Here is a 23,267-nt window from a genome sequence, read left to right on the forward strand (position 1 = left end):
ATCAAATAACCTTTGATTCTCCTCTTCTTGGGTTCCATGACCCGATTGTTATGCATTCTAACGGAAGAGTGATTTAGGTTATGATACTCCTAAATTTTAGTATAGGTTAATTAAAACATATGCTCAAGACTAACCATTTAAATTAAATAGACTTAATTACTCTATTGGTTCTTATAGTTTTGCGAAATTTTTAATTAGATTTCTATACTTTTTTCTTTTTAATTGAGTCTTTGCACTAATTTTTCTTTTAATTGAGTTCCTACACTTTTTTTTTTTAATATTTGAGTCACTGCACCAATTTTTTTTTAGTTGAGTCTCTATACAATTAAGTCCATTACTACTAAAAGAGACCTAATTAAAAAAAAAATAGTGCAGGAATCCAATTAAAAAAAATAAATTATAGGGACCTAATTGAAAATTTTACAACTATAAAAATTAACAGAATAATTAAACCAATTAAATATTGCCAATGGCATCAATTAATTAATTACCCACTTTTAAAGTTCTATTCTTTTACAAATAATTGGATATTTCGAAAATTAAAGTGATGTTAATATATATTTTTTAATTAACAACTAATAATATTCTCGATCTTGTTAAATGATTTTCTAATTATTTTCCTTAGTAATATATTGTAAGTTACTTTTAATCGGTGTAAAAGGTTGAAAGTGGATATATATATATATATATAATGCAATTTGTACACCAAAATCAGATACCAATATATTTATATATAAATACATATGTAATTTAATTTATTTTTAATATGTATTTGTATTTCAACATATATTTTATACTTATGACTGACTTTAATTTATTGGCTGATTTTAGTATACACGTAAACCGTAGCATAATCATATAATTATATATAGTAGTTAATTGATACAAGTTCACTAATTATTTTGATCTTATTTGAGAGATCGAATTTATTATTCCGTTAAAGGCATAAATTCTCTTGGGATTAATAAGAGGTGCAACTATAGTTGCATTCACAAAGGGATACCTTGCAGTATCCAAAGGCCCAGAAACCATATTGCCTTTTGCATTCTTGAACACAACTATAGTCATAGATGCCTTCATCACAACCTGCATCATACCAAACTACTTGACATCTCTCACCTCCCACTTCACTTGTCATCCACACAACTGTAAAATAGTCAAATAATTAGATATATAATTATTTAATGTGATTTTTAGTTAGTAATTTCATTTTTTAAAAGAGTGTATTTTAAGTTCAAAAAGAAATTCTTGTGTTGTGTAAATAATGGACATTTTATATGTATATATATTTGTGTGCTTTTATCTGATAGTTTAAACTTTTTAGGATAGATAATTGGATAATTTAATAAAAAAACCAAAGTTTAAAAAAAAAGATATTTCACTATAAAAATTATATTTAGTAGCAAATTTTTAATAATAATAATATAATGATCACTATATATCTTATTTAATTTATGTTTTTGTGGTAATTATATAGTTGTTATTATTATTATATATGTTATAATAATAATTATATAGTTTTTATATTCATTAAATGTTTAGTAACAAAATATAAGTTAAATAATATCTAATTGTCAGTAAATAATTTAGTTATTATTTTTATGGTCGTTAAAAGTAAAGTAATCTTTTTAGTAGTGTTTTGATGGAAAACATTAGTAATATTTCATTTTATATGGTTATAGAATATGGATATGAATTAATTATATACCATTGAAAGAGAAAGTGGAAGAAAAAAATTAATTAATTTTTGAGAAATCAAGATATCACAAACCTGAAACCAGAAGGACAAGTAAGAACATGTTTGCGGAAGTTAACTTAGTCATCTTTCTAGAAATGCAAGAGCAGTGAAAATATAGTTAGTTCATAATCTTAATTAATGTCTTTTGTGTACATACGCAACTCCAGAAATAATTTTAGTAGAGGGGTATATATATAAGTGGAGATTCATTTTCATTCACAATGCCTTTTTTTTTTTTTTTAAATTAATGTTTCAGTTTACTCTATATTTTAGTGAGGGTCCATCCGCACATTCATGGTTTTTTTTTTTTTTTATGTTGAGAGATTAAATTGTACAAAAAATTAGTCCTATCAAAATTTAAAGGGATAGTTATTACAAAAAGTGTTTGGTACTTATTATATTATTATGACATGGCTTCAAAAAGCTACATCTTTTTATAAGTTTGTTAGAGATATAATTATTAATATTATTTTTTATTAGTTTAAATTTTTAGAATGAATAATTTTATGATATAGTGTCAGAAATTCTATGTCTAAAAGGTCAATTTATAGTTCGATTTTGGTGAATGACCTCAAAAATAAAACATAGCATAAAATAAATAAAAAGAAAAAAAAATACCTATACAAAATTAAGCAAATTCAAAATGAAGCTCTTACTTAAAAATAAATGTTAAAAATATAATTATTAATATTATCTTCTTTTATTAATTTGAGTTTTTGTGATGAATGGTTTCATGATAAATTTAATCTTATTCATATAAGATCAACTAATAACATTTATTTCTTCTATCGTTAGCCCATTTTTTTTCATTTTGTTTTATTTTTTTTAGATTTAAATATTTTGTATATCAATATAATTTTACCAAATTTTTAACTATTCCCAACGATTTAAAATTGGATTTATGTACCAAATAAATTAGAACCCTACTAATAACAAGTTGCCTGAAAAAAAATCTACTATTAATCAAACTTTTTCATGTGACTAAAATGGGATGCTTCTGCTACACGAACAATGGAAATATTGTTAGGTCACTGACCTACAAATTTTCACATTTTAGACAATTGTGCCAGACATAAAGCGTGTGTATTATAACTATAAGTCTTACTTCTCTTAAAAATATTGGGTTTTTGGGCTCTCTTCCTATGTGGAGAAAAAGCCCAAATGCTAGTATCCAAACCCATGAATAGTTTAAGTGGCTGAGGTGAGTTAGGGTTGAGTGAGAGATGTCATTTGGAAAGGAGAACACCAAACACTAGAGAGAAGAGAAGAGAGAAAGTCATTTTCACACATACACAAAGCTGTCTCTGTAAATTGGTCATTGCAGATTCGTTAATTGTTAGATCGAGCTCAAATTTGGACAGTGTGTTCTACACATCTGGGTCTTTGATTTCACCATTCGGATCTTCAATTCGACATCTGTAGCTAGAGATATTGGTCACGCACAGTAGCTCTGTTTTTGTGGTATTTTCATCTTCTTGCTCTTGTTTTGTAAGCTTTGAAGCTTGGGTTGTTTGGCTTGTTGTATGCACGTTTTGTGCAATAATTTGTGACTCTCTTGTACCCTATTTTTCATCATAGTGAAGCTATATCCTGGTCTTGGTGACTCGTGATTTTTACTTCTCTCATTGAGGAGGTTTTTCACGTTAAAAATCTTGGTGTGTTAGCTTGTCTCTAAGTTTTGGTTTATGTGATTTTTCCGTTGCTATTGGGTATTATTGTGCTGGTGTTAATACTTGTTGTGAGTGGATATTGTTGCTCCTCTGATTCTTGCAAGTAGGAAATTGTGTTTTATTCCTATCAATTGGCATCAAAGCTCAGTTTTGGGTATTTGGTTATAACTTGCTTGAAAGATGGAGGCAAATAATTCTACTAGGATGATAAGTTTGAATGGCACTAATTACCATCTATGGAAGGGAAAAATGAAAGATTTGTTGTTTGTCAAAAATCTACATTTACCCGTATTTTCTACACAAAAACCAGAATCTAAAACAGATGAAGAATGGGAGTTTAAACACCAACAAGTTTGTGGTTTTATTAGGCAATGGGTAGATGATAATGTTTATAATCACATTGCTAATGAGACTCATGCTAGGGCTTTGTGGAATCAAATTGAATCCTTGTATGCTTCCAAGTCTGGCAATAATAAATTGTACTTGTTGAATATGTTGATGAATTTGAGATACAAGGAGGGGTCACAAGTATTAGATCACTTGAATGAATTTCAAGGGGTTTTGGATTAGTTGTCAAGCATGGAAATCAAGTTTGAAGATGAGGTTCAAGGATTGTGGTTGCTGAATACTCTACCAGATTCTTGGAAGACATTTTGTATCTCTCTTACTAATTCTGCTCCGAATGGTAAAGTGAGCATGCAACTTGTTAAAGGTGGCATTTTAAATAAAGAGATGAGAAGGAAGACGCAGAATTCTTCGTCACACTCTGAAATGTTAGTCACTGAAACCAGGGGGAGAAATCAGAATAGAGTTAAAAAGGGTAGAAGTAAAAGCAGGAGCAAATCCAAGGAAAGATACAAGAATGTTGAGTGTCACTACTGTCACAAAATGGGTCACGTTCAAAAATATTGCTATCTTTGGAAAAAGGAAAACAAAGGTAAGCAAGAAAAGAAGGATGATAGTGGTAATGATCGTGAATCTTCTATTTCAGATGATCTTCTTACTGTTGATATTGCTGATTATGAGTACAAGGTCAATCTTGTTTCTGATGATGAGTTCAGCTGGGTAATTGATAGTGGCGCCTCAATACATGTTATACCGAAGAAGGAGTTCTTCACTTATACTCCAGGTAATTTTGGAGTACTTAAGATGGGTAATGATGGCTTGGCCAAGGTTATTGGTGTAGGAGATGTTTATCTTGAGACTAATATGGGAATGAAGCTGCTACTCAAAGATGTTAGACACGCTCCAGATGTTTGCTTGAATTTGGTTTTAGTTAAAAGGCTTGATAATGAAGGCTTTGTAAACACTTTCGGCTTTGGACAATGGAAGCTTACTAAAGGTAACTTAGTGGCGGCTCGAGAAAAAGGTACTTCAAGTTTGTATGTGATGCATGCCATGATTGCAAAAGGTAGTGTGAATGCGATTGAAAGTAAAGAAGTTTGTAGCTTGTGGCACTGAAGACTTGGTCATATTAGTGAAAAAGGACTTAGCTATTTGGCTCGAAAGGATGCTCTTTCAGGTTTGAAGAATGAAGAGTTGGAGAAATGTTCTTATTGCATGGCTGGCAAACAAAGAAGATTATTCTTCAAGAAGCATCAACCTTCAAGAAAATCAGACTTCTTGAAATTAGTGCACTCCGATATTTGTGGTCCTTTGAAGGTACGGTCTTTTAGTGGAGCTATTTACTTTATTACTTTTATTGATGATCATTCAAGAAAGCTTTGGACTTATGCTTTGAAAACAAAGAACCAAGCTTTGGAGAAGTTCAAACAATTCCAAGCTTTGGTTGAGAGGCAAACAGGTAAAAAGCTTAAATATATTCGCACTGATAATGGTGGTGAGTATTGTGGACCATTTGATGTGTATTGCAAGCAGCAAGGTATTAGGCATGAAAAAAGACACCTCCTAAAACACCTCAGTTGAATGGTTTGGCAGAAAGGATGAATAGAACACTGATTGAAAGAGTTAGGTGTATGCTTACTGAAGCTAAGCTACCTAAAGTCTTTTGGGGTGAAGCACTACTTACAGCGGCTCATGTGATTAATCTGAGTATGGTCACTTGAGAGTCTTTGGATGCAAAGCATTTGTTCATGTTCCAAAGGATGAGAGGTCCAAGTTGGATGTGAAGACAAGGCAGTGCATTTTTATTGGATATGGTCAAGATGAGTTTGGTTACAGGCTTTATGATCCAGTTGAAAAGAAGCTTGTAAGGAGCCGTGATGTAGAGTTTATTGAAGACCAGACCATTGAAGATATTGATAAGGCAGAGAAGAGTCAATCATAAGAGAGTAGTGACTTGACTGATGTAGATCCAGTTCAGCCGCCTCCTTCGTCAGAAGAAACAGAAAATCAAGATCAGGAGCATATGCAGCAAAATGAGCCTTTGGTTCTTGATGACCAGGAGATGGGAGATCCAATTGATGCTCCAGTTGATGATGATGCTGATAATCAACCTGAGCTACCTGAAGATCCACTAGGTTTCTATCCTAGGAGGTCTACTAGAGAGTGACGACCTTCAACGAGGTATCTTTCTAGTGAGTATGTAACATTTACTGATGGATATGTGACCTTGACTGATGGGGGAGAACGTGAATGCTATGCGGAAGCTATGGAAGGCGACGACAATAAGAAATGGTTTGATGCAATGCAAGATGAAATGAAATTCTTGTATGATAATCAAATATTTGAGCTTGTGAAGTTGCCAAAAGGGAAGAAAGCTTTGCAGAACAGGTGGGTTTATAGGTTGAAGCATGAAGAAAATTCTCAGTATCCAAGGTACAAGGCTAGATTGGTAGTCAAGGGCTACAAGCAGAAAAAGGGAGTTGACTATAATGAAATTTTTTCACCGGTTGTGAGAAGATCTTCTATTAGGACTGTTTTGAGTTTGGCTGCAAGTCTTGATTTAGAGATAGAGCAGATGGATGTGAAAACTGCTTTCCTTCATGGTGATCTTAAGGATGAAATTTACATGGAACAACCTGAAGTTTTCATGGTAAAAGGCAAAGAGGATCATGTTTGCAAACTGAAGAAGAGCTTGTATGGCTTGAAGCAAGCTCCAAGACAATGGTACAAGAAGTTCGAGTCTGTTATGGCAGAACAAGGCTACAAGAAGACTACTTCTGATCATCGTGTATTTGTTAAACAGTTTGCTAGTAATAATTTTATTATCCTTTTGATATATGTTGATGACATGCTTATTGTTGGTCAGAATGCTTCTAGAATTGATATGTTGAAGAAGCAACTTGCAATGTCATTTGCAATGAAGGACCTTGGGCCAGCAAAGGAGATTCTTGGCATAAGAATCGAGCGTGATAGAAAGGAGAAGAAACTTTAGTTGTCACAGGAGAAATACATAGAGACAATGTTGCACATGTTCCAAATGGAGAAAGCAAAGGCCGTTAGTACTCCTCTTGCTACACACTTCAAATTGAGTTGCAAGCAAAGTCCATCAAGTGATGAAGAGAAGAAAGACATGGAAAAAGTTCCATATGCATCAGCCGTGGGTAGTTTAATGTATGCTATGGTGTGCACATGACCGGATATAGCTCATGTTGTTGGTTGTGTTAGCCGTTTTATTTCAAATCCAGGAAGAGAGCATTGGAATACTGTAAAATGGATAATGAGATATCTTCGTGGTACTTCTAACATGAAGTTGTGTTATGAAAGTGATAAGCCTATTCTAGTTGGTTACACTGACTCAGACATGGCAGGAGATATTGACTCTAGAAGGTCCATTTCAGGATTCTTGATCAACTTTGCGGGTGGAGCTGTGTCTTGGCAATCAAGATTACAAAGATGTGTTGCTTTGTCTACTACTGAGGCCGAGTTTATTGCCATTACCGAAGCGTGCAAGGAGATGCTTTGGATGAAGAAATTCTTGAAGGAACTCGGCTCTACTCAAGAGAGGTATGTGTTGTTTTGTGATAGTCAAAGTGCTATACATCTTGGTAAAAACTCTACTTTTCATTCTCGATCCAAACATATTGATGTGAGGTATCATTGGATACGTGATGTTTTGGATGCTGAGTTGTTGGAACTTGAAAAAGTTCATACTGATGAGAATGGTTCTGATATGATGACCAAGGCATTACCAAGATGGAAGTTTGAAGTTTGTTGCTTAATCGCCGGATTGGCGGTTACCTCCACATAGTTATGAGGGAGAGATTTGTTGGGTTTTTGGGCTCCCTTCCTATGTGGAGAAAAAGCCAAAATGCTAGTATTCAAGCCCATGAATAGTTTAAGTGGCTGAGGTGAGTTAGGATTGAGTGAGAGAGGTCATTTGGAAAGGAGAACACCAAACACTAGAGAGAAGAGAAGAGAGAAAGTCATTTTCGCACATACACAAAGCTGTCTTTGTAAATTGATCACTGTAGATTCGTTAACCGTTGGATCGAGCTCAAATTTGGACAGTATGTTCTACACATCTGGTTCTTTGATTTCACCGTTCGGATCTTCAATTCAACATCTGTATTTGGAGATATTGGCCACACACAGTAGATCTATTTTTGTGGTATTTTTATCTTCTTGCTCTTGTTTTGTAAGCTTTGAAGCTTGGGTTGTTTGGCTTGTTGTATGCACGTTTTGTGCAGTAATTTGTGACTCTCTTAGCTTGTACCCTATTTTTCATCATAGTGAAGCTATATTCTGGTCTTGGTGACTCGTGGTTTTTACTTCTCTCATTGAGGAGATTTTCCACGTTAAAAATCTTGGTGTGTTAGCTTGTCTCTAATTTTTAGTTTATGTGATTTTTCCGCTGCTATTGAGTATTATTGTGCTGGTGTTAATACTTGTTGTGAATGGATATTATTGCTCCTCTGATTTTTGCAAGTAGAAAATTGTGTTTTATTCCTATCAAAAAATAATATAAATGATTTATAAGTGTAAAATGTTTTTATTCTATAAAAAATTTAGTTAATATGTGCTTTAAAGATACGTAATAAAATTATTATTAATAAAAAATTGTAACTTTTTTTAATAAATACAAAATAAATATATTAAAAATTTAAAAATTTTATATTTTTAATAAAAAGATTTTAATTAAATAATTTTAATATATATTTTTAGGAGACAAAATAGTTAAACTCTTCTATAAACTAGCTTTTGAGATTGTATTGGAGGGGATAACAATTAGCCCTTTTAAAAAATTAATGTGGATTGTCAAATAAAGAAAAAATAATAATATAATTAATGTTTTAAGTGTATGTGTCTTCTAGTTGTCTTTGGTGGGACATGATATAGACGTGACACACAACTAATAAGAGAGTTAACGCAATTAACACGTTATTAGATTTCTTAACTATTTAATTCAGAATTTAAAGAGAAAGTATAAGGAGCCAATAGCCTAAGCGTACAATGTGTACAATGGCGGTTTAGAAAGTATTAGAGATATGATCATTAATGTTATATTATTCTGTTAGATTATGATTTTGGGATGAGTGGTTTCATGATATGGTATTAGAGTTCTAGATCCGAAAGGTCAAGAATTCGATCCTCAGGTAGCGTTTGTTTTGAGGTACTGAGACAGAAACTGAGAGACTGAGACTTAGTATCGTGTTTGTTAGTTCAGAGACTGGTACTAAAATTTCTGTCTCTATCTCTAAAATTTCAGTATTTCAGTACCTCCAAAAAAGTAAGGACACAGGGGACTGAAATTTTTAGAGATGGAGACTGAAACTTTAATAACATTTTATACCTAAAATACTTTCATTTCAATTAATTAATTCCAATTTACCCTTTGTACAAATTAAATTAGAGTTTCATTCTTATTTCAATTCCTGTCTCTCATTTTGCACCAAACAGAATACTGAAATTTATTTCAATCCCTGTCTCTTAGTCTCTGTCTCTCAATCTCAGTCTTTCTGTCTCTGTCTCTCCACCAAACGCTACCTTAGTGAACCCCAAAATTAACTTAAGCTTTTGGAATGAGTGATTTTATGACATGAGATGTTTATTAGCTCCTTAACACTACTCGAATTTAAATTCCGACAGTGTGTGTGTGTGAAAATGAGCGGTTGTTGTAAATACAACAATGATAGCACAACACAACAAATATATATATATATATATATATAATATTATGAGAAATATAATTATTTATCTATCTCATTTTATTAGTTTAACTTTTTAAGAAAAAATAATTGTATATTATGATATCATCATTTTATATATAATCAAAAGTAGTATAAACTTCGACTCTTATTAAATCAAAAGAAAAAAATTCAGCATAAAATAAATAAATAAATAAACCTATAACAAAATTAAAAAAACAACTAAAAAAAAAATTCTTGCGTTGGGTCACTTAGTATTTAGCATCAAAAGTTAATGAACGTGTGTATATATTGCTAATAATAAGCTGAATAACTTCAGCAATTATTGAATAAATAATTAAACTTGGTGCTTATGAATTTATGAAAAGTTAACCAAGTTATTCATTATTGCAATAGTTCAATAGCTACAATAATTAAATTATTTATTTAATTTTCGCTATCACAAATAACTATAATTTTAGACATTTTAGATGACATTATTTCCCAATTAAGAATATTGTTGAAATAATTAAGAAAAGAAAAAAGATATTAGTATAATATTAAAAACGAGAAAATAGTGAAAATTAATTAAAATAATTTTACAATACTTTTACTTATCAGATCATAATTTCAATATTTTATTCGTTTCATAATTTAAGTGAATATTTAAAAGTTAATGATGAAGCTCGTACTCCTTTGGTATATATGAAACGTTAATGAAAATACATATTTAAAATTATTCTTTTAGATGCTATAAAATCTGAAGGTTGATAACTTGATATCACTTACGGTGGGTTTTGTATTGTTGTAGCTCGTCAAGAGTTATATATTGAGCTTTTTAGGCTCTCCAAAAGGGAATTTTTTATTTTTAAAAAATTAATTATTTATCAATTTGTATTTTTTTTTTTAAATTTACCATTTTGTGCATTCTTCTGAATTTTGTTAAAAGATAGCGAAATGCATGTTAAAAGTTTGGTCATATTTTGCTGGTTATAAGCATTTTGATGCAGAAAAAAAATGAATAGATTAGATAATTAGATTTTTAATTATATAAGTCTTTTGTATAAAAAATTTTAATTAATGTTGAGTAAATGGATAAATTCGTCTATGAAAGATCACTCGTTTTTTAAATTGGTACGTAAAAAATTTTTTAATTAAATTTGTCTTTCGAATATTTTAAATTGATCGTATTAGGCCATCCGTCAATTTGAGATCAAATCAATCCCAAATTGAGAAGATCTTAAGGTATTAAAATATCTCAATTTGGGATTGATTTTATCTAATTTTATAAATTTATCATATTAACCACTAATTAGAACTGTCAGATATGTGTTTTGGTATCACTTAATGTGTCATATTAGTAAATTTGGGCGCTATAAACAACGAAAGAAACAGAAGAACTAATGTGACCAATTTAAAATATTTAAAAAACGAATTTAAATAAAAAATATTTTTAGGACTAATTTACAAAACGAATAATCTTTCAAAAACGAATCTTACCATTTACTCGCTTTAGAGTTTCTAGAGTTTAGCAATATTTTATTGCGAACTGAATACGTATGGTTGTAAAATAAATACATCAATAGCAAATGGTTAAAAATTTAATAGTGTTATTGACGATTTGAACTTCTGAAATAATATTTTAAAAATTTTTAGCAATTTAAATCCAGTGCTAAATATAACAAAAAATATTGTAAAAGCTGTTGTAACTTACCGACGCTTTAGTACTGTCGCTAAATATAATAAAAAACCACAATAAAATTCTTGTGATTTAGCAACGATTAGACACTTTAAAAAATGCTGCAAAATGATTTAGTGGTGGTTTTACACTTTTACTTGTGGTTATCTAAATTTGTTGTTGAAGATCCGATGATGCTCAAATTAACGATGACAACGGTAAAAACAACTCCAACTTATATTATCTTTTCATATTAAACCAAGTTTAATTAAATCAATATTGCTATAGTTATTAAACCTAATAATAATTTACCGGCCTTTATATATATATTAGGATACACAATATAAAATTTAAAGAAAAAAAATATCAATTCATTTAAAATCTCATAGATGTTGTTGTAAAATGCATCTCTTCCTATATATATACCCAATCCTTCTGATCTACAAGAGTGGAAATTGAGAAGTATATATCCACTTTAATTTGCTTAATAAAATTATGGCTAAGTCAACTTTGTCACACATATTCTCACTTGTCCTTTTGATTTTAGGTTCATCAATCTTCACATTATTATCTCGTGCTTAATTATTTTCTCCCCACTTTTAGCAGCATATAAATCATCTATGCTTATTATATTATTCCTTTTTTCCGGTATACAATAACTGTCTAATTATAAATTATGCACATAAATTAAGAATATAATTAAAAATATTTTTTTTTCTCATTTTAGATAGATTTAACTGAAAGTATAAAAATATATTCCATTCTTATATTTATTCTTTCTTTTCACTTATTATCTCTCCTTCACTTAAAATGGTAACTATAGCGAAAAAAATATTGAATATTATATAATTGTTTTTGAAATATACAATTTCTTAAGACCAAATAACATTTTAAAAACTAGACAATTATTTTGGAAAGAAAGAAATATATATATAAAAAATTCAATGGTCTATATCAAAATATCTTCTTTAATTAATTTAATTAATTAGCTTTGTTTAAATATTTTTATTTTCAGCAATCTCAATCAGAAATCAAGTGGCAAGAGCAGCCGATACAGCATGCCAAGAAATATGGACTGATCTGAAAGGTTGCACCTCAGTTGGGTATCTTCCTTGTAAGCTAGAGTGCATAAGGAAATATGGCTCTGGTTCATATGGATATTGCGCAAATATATCACATTGTATTTGCGTCTTTGCATGTGTCCCAATTAATTAACTATTAATTAATGAATTCATAGAATTTGTCTATGTTTAGAACATGTGGGATTACATATACAAAGAGAAAGATTAGATATTAAGATTTAAAATAGGTCGAGTTTTCTCCTTAATCTCTAAATGAGTAGATTTTAGATTTTAAATAAGTTCGTGAACATGAGATATTTAATATTCTCGATCTGAAATATATAATGAATTGTCTCGTTTAGTTAATTTAATTTTTTATTTATTTATTTAATTTACTAAACAATTTTTTTAACAATCTAATCCAAAATTAATTTTCAATTTTTAATTAAAAATATTTATTTAAATTAAAAATTTAAAAGAATTGAATGAGCCCATTTAGTCCATCCAGACTTTCTTGGACTTCATTTATTTTTTTTGTCATCAAAACACAAATCCCCTACTCACACATACATTATTAGATATTCTCTTTTGAAGGCTGTTTTTACCTTTCATCATTCTTTAGTTTCTTCCTCTAAGATGCTAAGCATTACTTGTCAACTTTCAAACAAAATAAATAAATAAAAGGAAAAATAAATAGGAAAAAATATCCTATGTTTTAGGTTACTTATTGAAAATTTGGTTAAAAATTATTTGCATCTAGCACTACTTTGAATAATATATACTTTTATAACTTTTTTTTCTATAAATTTGATAATATGTATTAGAAAAATATATGATTATTGACTAAATTAAAAGTAGGGTAGAAATTCAATTAAAAATTTTATATATATATATATATATATATATATACACATGAGAAATGAAGATATGCCAAAGAAGGACAAGTAAGAAAATGTTCGCGAAATTTAACTTAGCCATCTTTCTATCAAGAGCATTATTAGTGTGAATAATTCTTAATCTTAATGTCTTCGGAATATGTAACTCAAGAAAGTAGAGGGGTATATATTAAAAGTGCAGATTATTCATTTCACAATATGTCTAATTTTTTTTTTAAATAATTAAAGTTTTAGTTTATTCTATATTTTGGTGTGGACCAATGTATGCACACATGTGCACATTTTTTTTTCTCATTCTATTACGAGAGTGAAATGTACAAAATTTAAAAGGATAGTTATAAAAAATAATTTGTTTGGTGGTTATTATGAGATCGATCGTCGCTTCAAAAGTGACATCATTCTACAATTTAAGCTCATTCATGTAAGAAGTAAGATTGATGAATAGCATTTAGTTCTTCTATGTATTATAATAGTTATTTTTCACCTTTTCTTTTCATTTTTCTTAATTGATTTTTTTTTCTAGGTTTATTTCGTAAATTATTATAATTTTACCAAATTTTAAATTAAGTACTAATAATTTCAAAATTTATAATTTAGTCTCTAAATTAGACAAAATTCTTTAATTAAATCATATTGATAGATGTTGTAGAAAAAGGAATTTTTTTAATTATTAACCAAACTTTTTATGTGTGAGAATTTGATGCTGCTATACGAAATTACGAACAATGGCTCAAAATTTGTGAAAAATTTGATAAAGTAAAAAAAGTGAAAATCTACTTATTCTGAAATAAGATACTAAAAATCATAGGTAATAACAAAAGTTACAAATTTAATAATAATTAAAATTTTATTTTTTTATTTTATAAATTTTTTTATTTAAAGATTTTTTTTTTACGAAAAATATGACCTACGATCCATGTATTACAAGTTTTACATTTCTCAAGAATAAACTAAAGTTTCTAAATAAGTTATAAATAAGAGATATTTCTCACTTTATGAGTTAGTTTTTTAGAATTTTTTTAAATCTACTGAATTTTAATTCTAATATGATATCAGAGTCCATCGATTCAATTTAATAATGTTGTTGGGCTACCCATCTACAAATTTTTACACTCTATACAATCATATCAAACATGAAGAGTGTGTATTGTAACACCCTCACTATCAGAATGTCACGCTTCCGGCTGCGCTACTCTGATAGCAAAAAATATTACGACGACTTCATATACTTAATAATAAAATAGAAGCTTTTGACTCGAAATCATATCATTGTTCTTTTTGAAAACCGGAAATAGAATACTTTTTAAATAAAACAAAACAAGCATATACATATATAAAATTTCTTACTCAAGTAACTTATACATATTATATACATACAAATCATATAACTTCTATCCCTCTTACACAATATAATATTAATGACGAGGGGTAAATAAGTAAAAACTAAACAACATTATCGACTAAGCGAAACGCAATACAACCCTTCGTGAGCTTTTTCATCCGTCTCTTGAAAAGATAAAGCTGTAAGGGGGTGATGAGAACCTAACCACACGGTCTCATCACAGAATTTCAGAATTGTCATAATAAGATATTTAAAGAGAAATCTATTTTTAAGTTCAGTGATTATTGTTCGTCCTTTGAATCTTTTAAAAACCAACTACTAGTCAACTAAAAATTCTTTTCGAAAATCAATATTTAAATACCCAGAAATCCAAAACCATTCTTTTCTTATAAGAAAATCTTAATCAGAAACCAACCACGCAATCAATAAACACAATCATCAATTCAGCACCAAAGCTCATTCTCAAAAGTAGCACACTAGGACAAACACAAGTAAAACAGAAAAAAAAAAACATAGGTTTAAGTAGCAGTTACAGTAAATAGTTCAGGTAGCAGTTAATAACAGTAGAACAATTAGGCAAACCAAAACAAATTCAAACCCAAGCAAAGCATTCAAATGCATATGATGCATGCATGTCCTATGGCTAATGAGCTCATCTGTCGGTTATACAGCCAACCCGACGTCGGGTTTACTAAACCCTTGGTATTGGACTGTCCCTCGACGCGCATCCCATGAGTCTATGCATAGCTTTTTCTCATATGTATATCAAATCGCTCAATGGGGTACCATTCCCAGGAATTTATAAGTGTCCGGTCACCCTTACGTCGTAGAGTCAACAGAGTATCGAGTCTCAACCTGGAACAAATGGTGGCAAGCCACTGCGTTTACCCAGAAAAACTCGTGTCTCAGATAATTCAAATAAATAAGCCATATGAATATTTCAATCATAATTCATCAATATCCACATCATTCCCAATATTATCATCATTCATCAGTTCATATCTCATTTCCAAATTCATTCAAAAATCATATTTTAAAATTAATTCTCATCATCCTTCGTTCAAATTCAATCATCATCATCCATCCTCCCATTCCATTCATCAACAACATCAACTCAAAACATAATTCATTCTTTTCTAAATAAATCAAATTTAAAACTTATAATCTTTAAAACCAAATTTTTTAATAATTATTTTAAACGAAACTTTCAATTTTTATGAATTTATGAAAAGTTAACCAAGTAGTTATTCATTGCAATAGTTCAATAGCAATAATTAAACTAATTTAATTTTCGCTATCACAAATAACTATAAATTTCGACATTTTAGATAAGATATTTCTCAATTAAGAATATTGTTGAAATAAGAAAAGGAAAAAGATATTAGTATAATATTAAAAATGAGAATGAAAATAGTGAAAATTAGTTAAAATAATTTTACAATAGTTTTACTTATCATAGTTTCAATACTTTATTATTCGTTTCATTATTTAAAAGTTAATGGTGAAGCTCGTAATACTTCGGTATATATGAAACGTTAATGAAAATACATATTTAAAAGTTATTCTTTTGGATGTTATAAAATCTGAAGGTTGATATCACTTGTGGTGGGTTTAGTATTGTTGTAACTCGTCAAGAGTTATTGAACTCTTTAGGCTCTCCAAAAGTTTTTTTTTTTTATTTAAACAAAAAAATAATTATTTATCAATTCGTATATTTTTTTGAGAAATTTACCATTCTAGACTGTATTTTGTTAAAAGATAGCGAAATACATGTTAAAACTTTGGTCATATTTTGCTCGTTTGCACATGGCAATGAAATATGAGGATTTTGATAAAAATGAATAAATTAGATAATTAGATTTTTAATTATATAAGTCTTTTGTATAGAAAATTTTAATTAATATTGAGTAAATAGTCAAATTCGTCTCTAAAAGATTATTCGTTATCTAAATTGGTCTCCAAATTTTTTTTAATCAGATTCATTCTTAAAAATTGTAGCATCTATGCTTGATAAACTAAGTTAAAATTCTAAAAATTACTTTCAATAAATATAAGTAACAACTAATAATTAACGAGAATTATGATTGATAAAATAATTTTTAAAACTCAAAAGGATCAAAATAGACATAAATAAGGAGAATTTTGATCATGAATTCAGTTTTACATCAATAATTTAATTAAGAATAAATTTAAATATTTATTAATATATAAAATTATATTAGATTTTTTTTATTTTGATATATATAAAATAATTAAAAAAATATTTTTTAAATATTCTTAAAATTATTTTTAATTTTTTAAAATTATAAATACAAATATATAATTTTTTATTTATACAAAATAAAATATATAAATTTCTGAGAACATAAATATCTATTCAACAAATTTTATAAAATCAGGTCCAAGTGTATGTCCATTTTTTATAAAGAAAAAGTCTTTTTTGGGTCCGTGTTTGAAAATTTTTGTAAGACACAGCAAAATGAATATTTAGCTATTAAGTTTTGATCTCGTATCAATTAGTCCGTAAAAAAGTATTAATTAAGTTTTTGACAAATAGCAAACTTTAGATATTTTATGTTCATTTATTAGTAGAAATGTAAAATGAAATGAAATTGTCTATATATTTTATTATTTATAATGATATATTTTATTATTGTCACATGAACATGGGAATAATGCCGTTTTAAATATTAAAATATTTATTATTTTTTAAATTTTTATATAATTCTTATTAATTCTTTTTACTATATTTAACATAAATCTTAACAAAACAGATAAAGTTTAATTCTAAAAATTATTATTTACGTAACGATCTTTTATAAATAGATTTATCACTATAATTAATGATATACATAAACATCATATTAAATTTACTTGATAAATTGACAAAAAAAACATAATATATTCATTATTTATTATTTTAAAAAACTAAATTAATACTTTTTTAAAAGTTAATTAATATAAAATCAAAATTTTGATAGACCTAATTCTCACGTTATTCTTAACTATATGCCTATATATACCCCCTTCTTCTCGTGGAGTTGCATATCTTCACACACACACAAAAAACAAAAAAAAACGGAGATTAAGAATTATTCACATTTTTTCTAACCAAAAAATGACAAAGTCAAATCTTTTATTAATTGTCCTTTTGGTTTCAGGTTCGTCGATCCTTCATATTCCATACTCTATTTTTTTTTATTAAATTATTTATTGAAAACTCGATGTTCTAAATAAAAATATCCTATGTTTTTTAATAACTCTGCTTTAATATTTGGCAGCTATGTCAACAACTATTCAAGTGAGCAAAGCCATGACGTGTCGTGAATTGTGGCTTGAACAATCAGATCTGTGCAAAGAACAGTGTCAACAGAACTGCACCAAGAAGTATGGCTCCGCATCTTCTTCAGTGTGTAGTTTTCCTTATTGCGTATGCAGCTACGAATGTCATCATTATTAATTAAGAATTTTATTTTAATGTAATAATGATATAACATATTTAGTAAAGTTAAAGTTCAATTGCCAATGAGTTATATTGCAAATGAAATAATTTTTGCATACTCACTTAAAAGGTTATGAATTTGAGTCTTCCTATCTTTAGTAAAAAAAAAAACAAAAAAAATAACTAACTCTAACTACTTATAGTAAAAAAGTGCTAACTGTCACACTATAAATTACACAAGTTAAACGAACTAATTCTGTTAACCATCACAAACTAATCACAAGCTAACTAATCACAAACTAATTATGTTAACAGCAATACCAATACTAACCAAACTAATCAATTCTGTTTAGTTAATTTATTATGTTAGGCTCACCCACCTATAAATTTTCACATCTTAGCAATCATACTATGCATGGAGTGTGTATTACAATTATAAGTCTTATATTTTTTAAAAATAATATAAATGATTTATAAATGTGAGATGTTTCTATTCTATAAAAAGTTTAATTAATATGTGTTCTAAAGATAAATAATAAGATTATTATTAGTAAAAAATTTTAAATTTTTTTTGATAAATACAAAATAATTTCATTAAAAATTTAAATATTTTATATTTTTAATAAAAGCTTTTTCAATTAATATATATTTTTAGAGGACAAAATACTAAATTATATTCTTCTATATATAAACTAGCTTTTGAGATTGTATTGGAGCAGTGGAGGAGCAACCAAGAGTAGGGGACAGCAATTATCCCTTTTAAAAAATTAATGTGGATTGTCAAATAAAGGAAAACTTTAATAATGTAATGTTTTAGGTGTATGTGTCTTCTAGATATCTTTGGGGGGACATGATATAATTTTACAATACTTTTAGTTATCATAATTTCAATACTTTTTTCGTTTCATAATTTAAATGAATATTTAAAAGTTAATGATACTTCGGTATATATGAAACGTTAATGAAAATACATATTTAAAAGTTATTCTTCTTTTAGATGTTAGGTTGATATCACTTGCGGTGGGTTTAGAATTGTTGTAACTCGTCAAGAGTGAATGATTCTTTAGGCTCTCCAAAAGGAGAATTTTTTTTTCTAAATTAATTATTTATCAATTTGTATACTTTTTGAAAAATTTACCATTTTGTGCATTCTTCTGTATTTTGTTAAAAGATAGCGAAATTCATGTTAAAATTTTGGTCATATTTTGCTGGTTTGCATGGCAATGAAATATAAGCATTTTAATAAAAATGAAGAAATTAGATAATTTGATTTTTAATTATATAAGTCTTTTGTAAAAATAGTTTTAATTAATATTGAGTAAATGGTCAAATTCGTTTTTAAATTGATTTTCAAATTTTTATTTTAAATTAAATTTGTCTTTAAAAATTATAGCATCTTTGATAAACTAAATTAAAATTCTTAAAGTTACTTTAATTTCAATAAGTATAAGTAACAACTAACAAGAATTGTGATTGATAAAATAATTTTTAAAACTCAAAATGATCAAAATAGACATAAGTAAGGAGAATTTTGATCATGAAATCAATTTTAGATCAATAATTTAGTTAAGAATAAATTTAAATATTTATTAATATATAAAATTATATTAGATTTTTTATTTTGATATACATAAAATAATTTTAAAAAATACTTTTTAAATATTTTTAAAAATATTCTTAATTTTTTAAAACTATAAATACAAATACATAATTTTTAAGGTACATGAGTGAACCTATCATTCCTCTATACCTTGTTTCATCCACATCTTGACCATCATCATCCTTTTCAAGTTTTGTGTTGGGATGCATCGGTGTACCCATTGATTTGGTATTTTCTAGGCCAAACTTTTTAATAAGTTCTTTTGCATACTTTCCTTGGTAAATAAAAGTACCGCTAGGAGTTTGTTTAATTTGGAGGCCAAGAAAGAATGTAAGCTCTCCCATTAAACTCATTTCAAACTCACTAGTCATGAGTTTTCCAAACTCTTCACACAAGGAAATGTTGGCCGATCCAAATACAATGTCATCAACATAAACTTGAACAAGGAGTATATCATCATTAGATGCTTTAATAAATAAAGTAGTGTCGGTAGTACCCCTTTGAAATTGATTTTCTAACAAGAAGGCACTAAGCCTTTCATACCAAGCTCTTGGAGCTTGTCTAAGACCATAAAGAGCCTTAGTTAATTTGAAAACATGATTTGGAAACTCTTTTTGTTCAAAACCGGGGGGTTGTGCCATATACACTTCTCTATCAATAAAGCCATTAAGGAAAGCACACTTAACATCCATTTGAAACATTTTGAAACCTTTATGGGCGGCATAGGTAAGAAGCAATCTAATTGCTTCCATTATAACTACCGGAGCGAAAGACTCATCAAAATCTATACCCTCTTCTTGATCGTAACCTTAGGCCACTAATCTAGCCTTGTTACGAACAACTTGTCCATCCTCACCAAGCTTATTTTTAAATACCCACTTAGTACCGGTAACTTTCTTACCATCCGGATGAGGTACTAGTGTCCAAACCTCATTCTTATCAAATTGAGCAAGCTTCTCTTGCATTGCTTTAACCCATGATGGGTCCTCAAGAGCTTGTTTGACATTGTTGGGCTCTATTTGTGACAAGAGAGCAAGATTGCTAGGTTCGGTTTGCCTTTTGGTGGATGATCTTATTGTTACTCCTTGAGAGGGATCACCAATGATGAAGTCATGAGGATAACCCCTCATGGACTTCCATTCTCTAGGCTTTCGGACAGGTGTAGAGCTTTGATGAACTTCTGGTGGTCTCACTGTTTCAGTTGCTCGTGCCTGCTCAGGAGACAAAATGGAAATGTCTCCTCCAATCTGACGAGACAAAACTGGACTGGCAGATTCTTCATTCTGAACAAGATTTGGAATTTTCTTTGCTTGTTCTAGCTTCTTCACCATCTGAATCATTATCTATCACAGTACTGGAAATTAAGTTAGAATCACAAAAAGTAACATGTATGGATTCCTCTATAGTCCTATGTTCTTTGAGATAAATTCTATAGGCTTTGCTTGTGGTGGAATATCCAACAAACATTCCTTCATAGGATTTTGGATCAAACTATCCAAGATTTTCTTTATTATTAAGCACAAAACATTTACATCCAAAAACATGAAAGTACTTAAGATTTGGAGGGGTTCCTTTCCATAGCTCATAAGGGGTTTTCTTTAACCCTTTTCTAATGATCATTCTATTCAAAATATAACATGCTGTGTTCACAGCCTCAGCCCATAAAAATTTAGGAATCTCACTCTCACATAACATAGCCCTAGTCATTTCTTGAAGACTTCTATTCCTTCTTTCAACCACCCCATTTTGTTGGGGGGTTATAGGGCATGAAAAATTATGAGAAATTCCTAAGTCATCACAGAATTTTTCAAAGTCTTGATTTTCAAATTCTCTTCCATGATCACTTCTCAAATGAGCAATTTTCAAATCCTTTTCATTTTGAATTTTCTTGCAAAGAGTGGAAAAGGCATGAAAAGCATCATTCTTATGAGCAAGAAAAAGTACCCAACCAAATCTAGAGTAATCATCTACCACCACAAGACCATAGTGTTTACCTCCTAAACTTTGAGTTCTAGTAGGACCAAAAAGATCAATATGTAACATCTCCAATGGCCTTTTGGTTGAGATTCCATCTTTTGATTTAAAAGAGGATTTTACTTGTTTGCCCAGATGGCAAGCATCACAAGTAAGATCCTTATCAAACTTGATGTTTGGAATTCCTCTAACCAAATTCCTTTTGACTAGCTTAGAAATTTGGTACATGCTAGCATGACCCAACTTTCTATACCAAAGCCATTTTTCAGATTCAAGAGATGTAAAGCATGTTACATTTTGTTCCTTTAAATCCTCAAGAGTTAATCCATACACATTGTTACACCTTTTAGCTTCAAATAAAATATCCCTAGTTTTTTCACAAACAACCAAACAAACAAACTTCTTAAAAACAACTTCAAAACCCAAATCACACAATTGACTAACACTAAGCAAGTTATGTTTCAAACCATGTACAAGGAGAACATCATTTATACAAGAAGAAAAATTTTTACCAACTTTTCCAACAGCCACTATTTTTCCTTTTGCATCATCACCAAAAGTGACAAGACCTCCATCATATTCATCAAGCTTTATGAAGAAGGTTGTCTTTCCGGTCATATGCCTAGAACATCCGCTGTCCATATACCACATATTTTCTTTCCGTTTGGATGCTAGGCACACCTACAAAACAAACTGATCTATGTGATCTACCATGAGACATGGTTGTGACTTGGCCTCGGTTTCTTCATCATCATCATCTGAGTCATTTTCCAAGTCTTCCCATGAGGCCATTAGTCCCTTCTTCTTTACTCTTTTCGGCTTCTCCTCTTTCTTTAACTTGGGACAATCAGATCTGAAATGCCCCATTTCCTTGCAATTGTAACAGGTTACTTTGCTGAGGTCTTTCTTCAACTTCCTTGAGCTGCTGCCTTTGCCTTTGAGCTTCACCATTTTCCTGAATTTTTTTGCAAACAACACAAACTTATTTTCAGAAGAGTTATCACTGGATTCATCATCCAGAGGGTTAGTCACAGAAGAAAAAATAATTCCTTTCTTTTTTGAATCCTTTTTCAAATAGGTGTTTTCAAAAGCAAGAAGATTTCCTCTCAAATCATCAACTGTCATGAAATCTAAGCTACTGCTCTCAGAAATAATTAAAGCTTTTGTTTCCCACTCTTTTGTAAGACATCTCAACACTCTTCTCACTAGCACAGATTCTAAATGTGTAATTCCTAGAGCATCTAAGCCAACAATGATGGTGTTGAACCGTTCGAACAGTTCATCAATGGATTCTTCTTCCTTCATTGCAAACATTTCATATTCTCTGTTCAACATGTCTGTCCGAGTCTTCTTAACAATGGTGGTTCCTTCATGAGTGATTTGTAGCTTGTCCCAGATCTCCTTTGTCGTTGTGCATCATGATACCCGTCAGTACTCCTCAAAGCTGATAGCACAGTTGAGTAGGTTTACTGCCTTGGCATTTAATTCTACCTTCTTCCTATCTTTCTCGGTCCATCTTGCTTCTGGTTTGAGAGAGACTACTCCTTCAGCACTTGTGGTAGTTGGAAATTGAGGCCCTTCCAGGATAATCTTCCAAAGTCTGTAATCCACTGCTTGTACAAATATCTTCATCTTCTCCTTCCAATAGGTATAATTTTTCCCATTGAAAGAGGAGGTCTGTTGCTTGATTGACCTTCAGTCAGATTATAGAACACCACATTTGCGCCACTGTTTTCTGCCATGAGGATCTTTACTCCAAGCTGCAAAGCTTGATTTCTTTGAGACCAAGCTCTGATACCAATTGATGGTTTCAGTAGTTAAGAGAAGGGGGGGTTGA

General features: G+C 29.5%; 3 long non-coding RNA genes across 3 annotated transcripts; 2 read left to right on the forward strand and 1 right to left on the reverse strand.

The window, feature by feature from the left end:
• Window positions 1-846: 846 nt before the first annotated feature.
• Window positions 847-2,062, reverse strand: LOC112777583 (uncharacterized). The gene is made up of 2 exons (XR_003190481.2): window positions 1,772-2,062; window positions 847-1,146 (listed from the first exon to the last, which is right to left on the reverse strand). It is a non-coding gene; the product is annotated as an uncharacterized lncRNA (long non-coding RNA).
• Window positions 2,063-11,343: 9,281 nt separating this feature from the next.
• Window positions 11,344-12,542, forward strand: LOC112777589 (uncharacterized). Its single transcript, XR_003190487.3, has 2 exons — window positions 11,344-11,662; window positions 12,131-12,542. It is a non-coding gene; the product is annotated as an uncharacterized lncRNA (long non-coding RNA).
• A 4,829-nt stretch (window positions 12,543-17,371) lies between these two features.
• On the forward strand, window positions 17,372-17,940 carry LOC112777582 (uncharacterized). Its single transcript, XR_003190480.2, has 2 exons — window positions 17,372-17,575; window positions 17,696-17,940. It is a non-coding gene; the product is annotated as an uncharacterized lncRNA (long non-coding RNA).
• Window positions 17,941-23,267: the final 5,327 nt, after the last annotated feature.

Source organism: Arachis hypogaea, chromosome 19, assembly GCF_003086295.3.
Source record: "Arachis hypogaea cultivar Tifrunner chromosome 19, arahy.Tifrunner.gnm2.J5K5, whole genome shotgun sequence".
Lineage (NCBI taxonomy): Eukaryota > Viridiplantae > Streptophyta > Magnoliopsida > Fabales > Fabaceae > Arachis > Arachis hypogaea.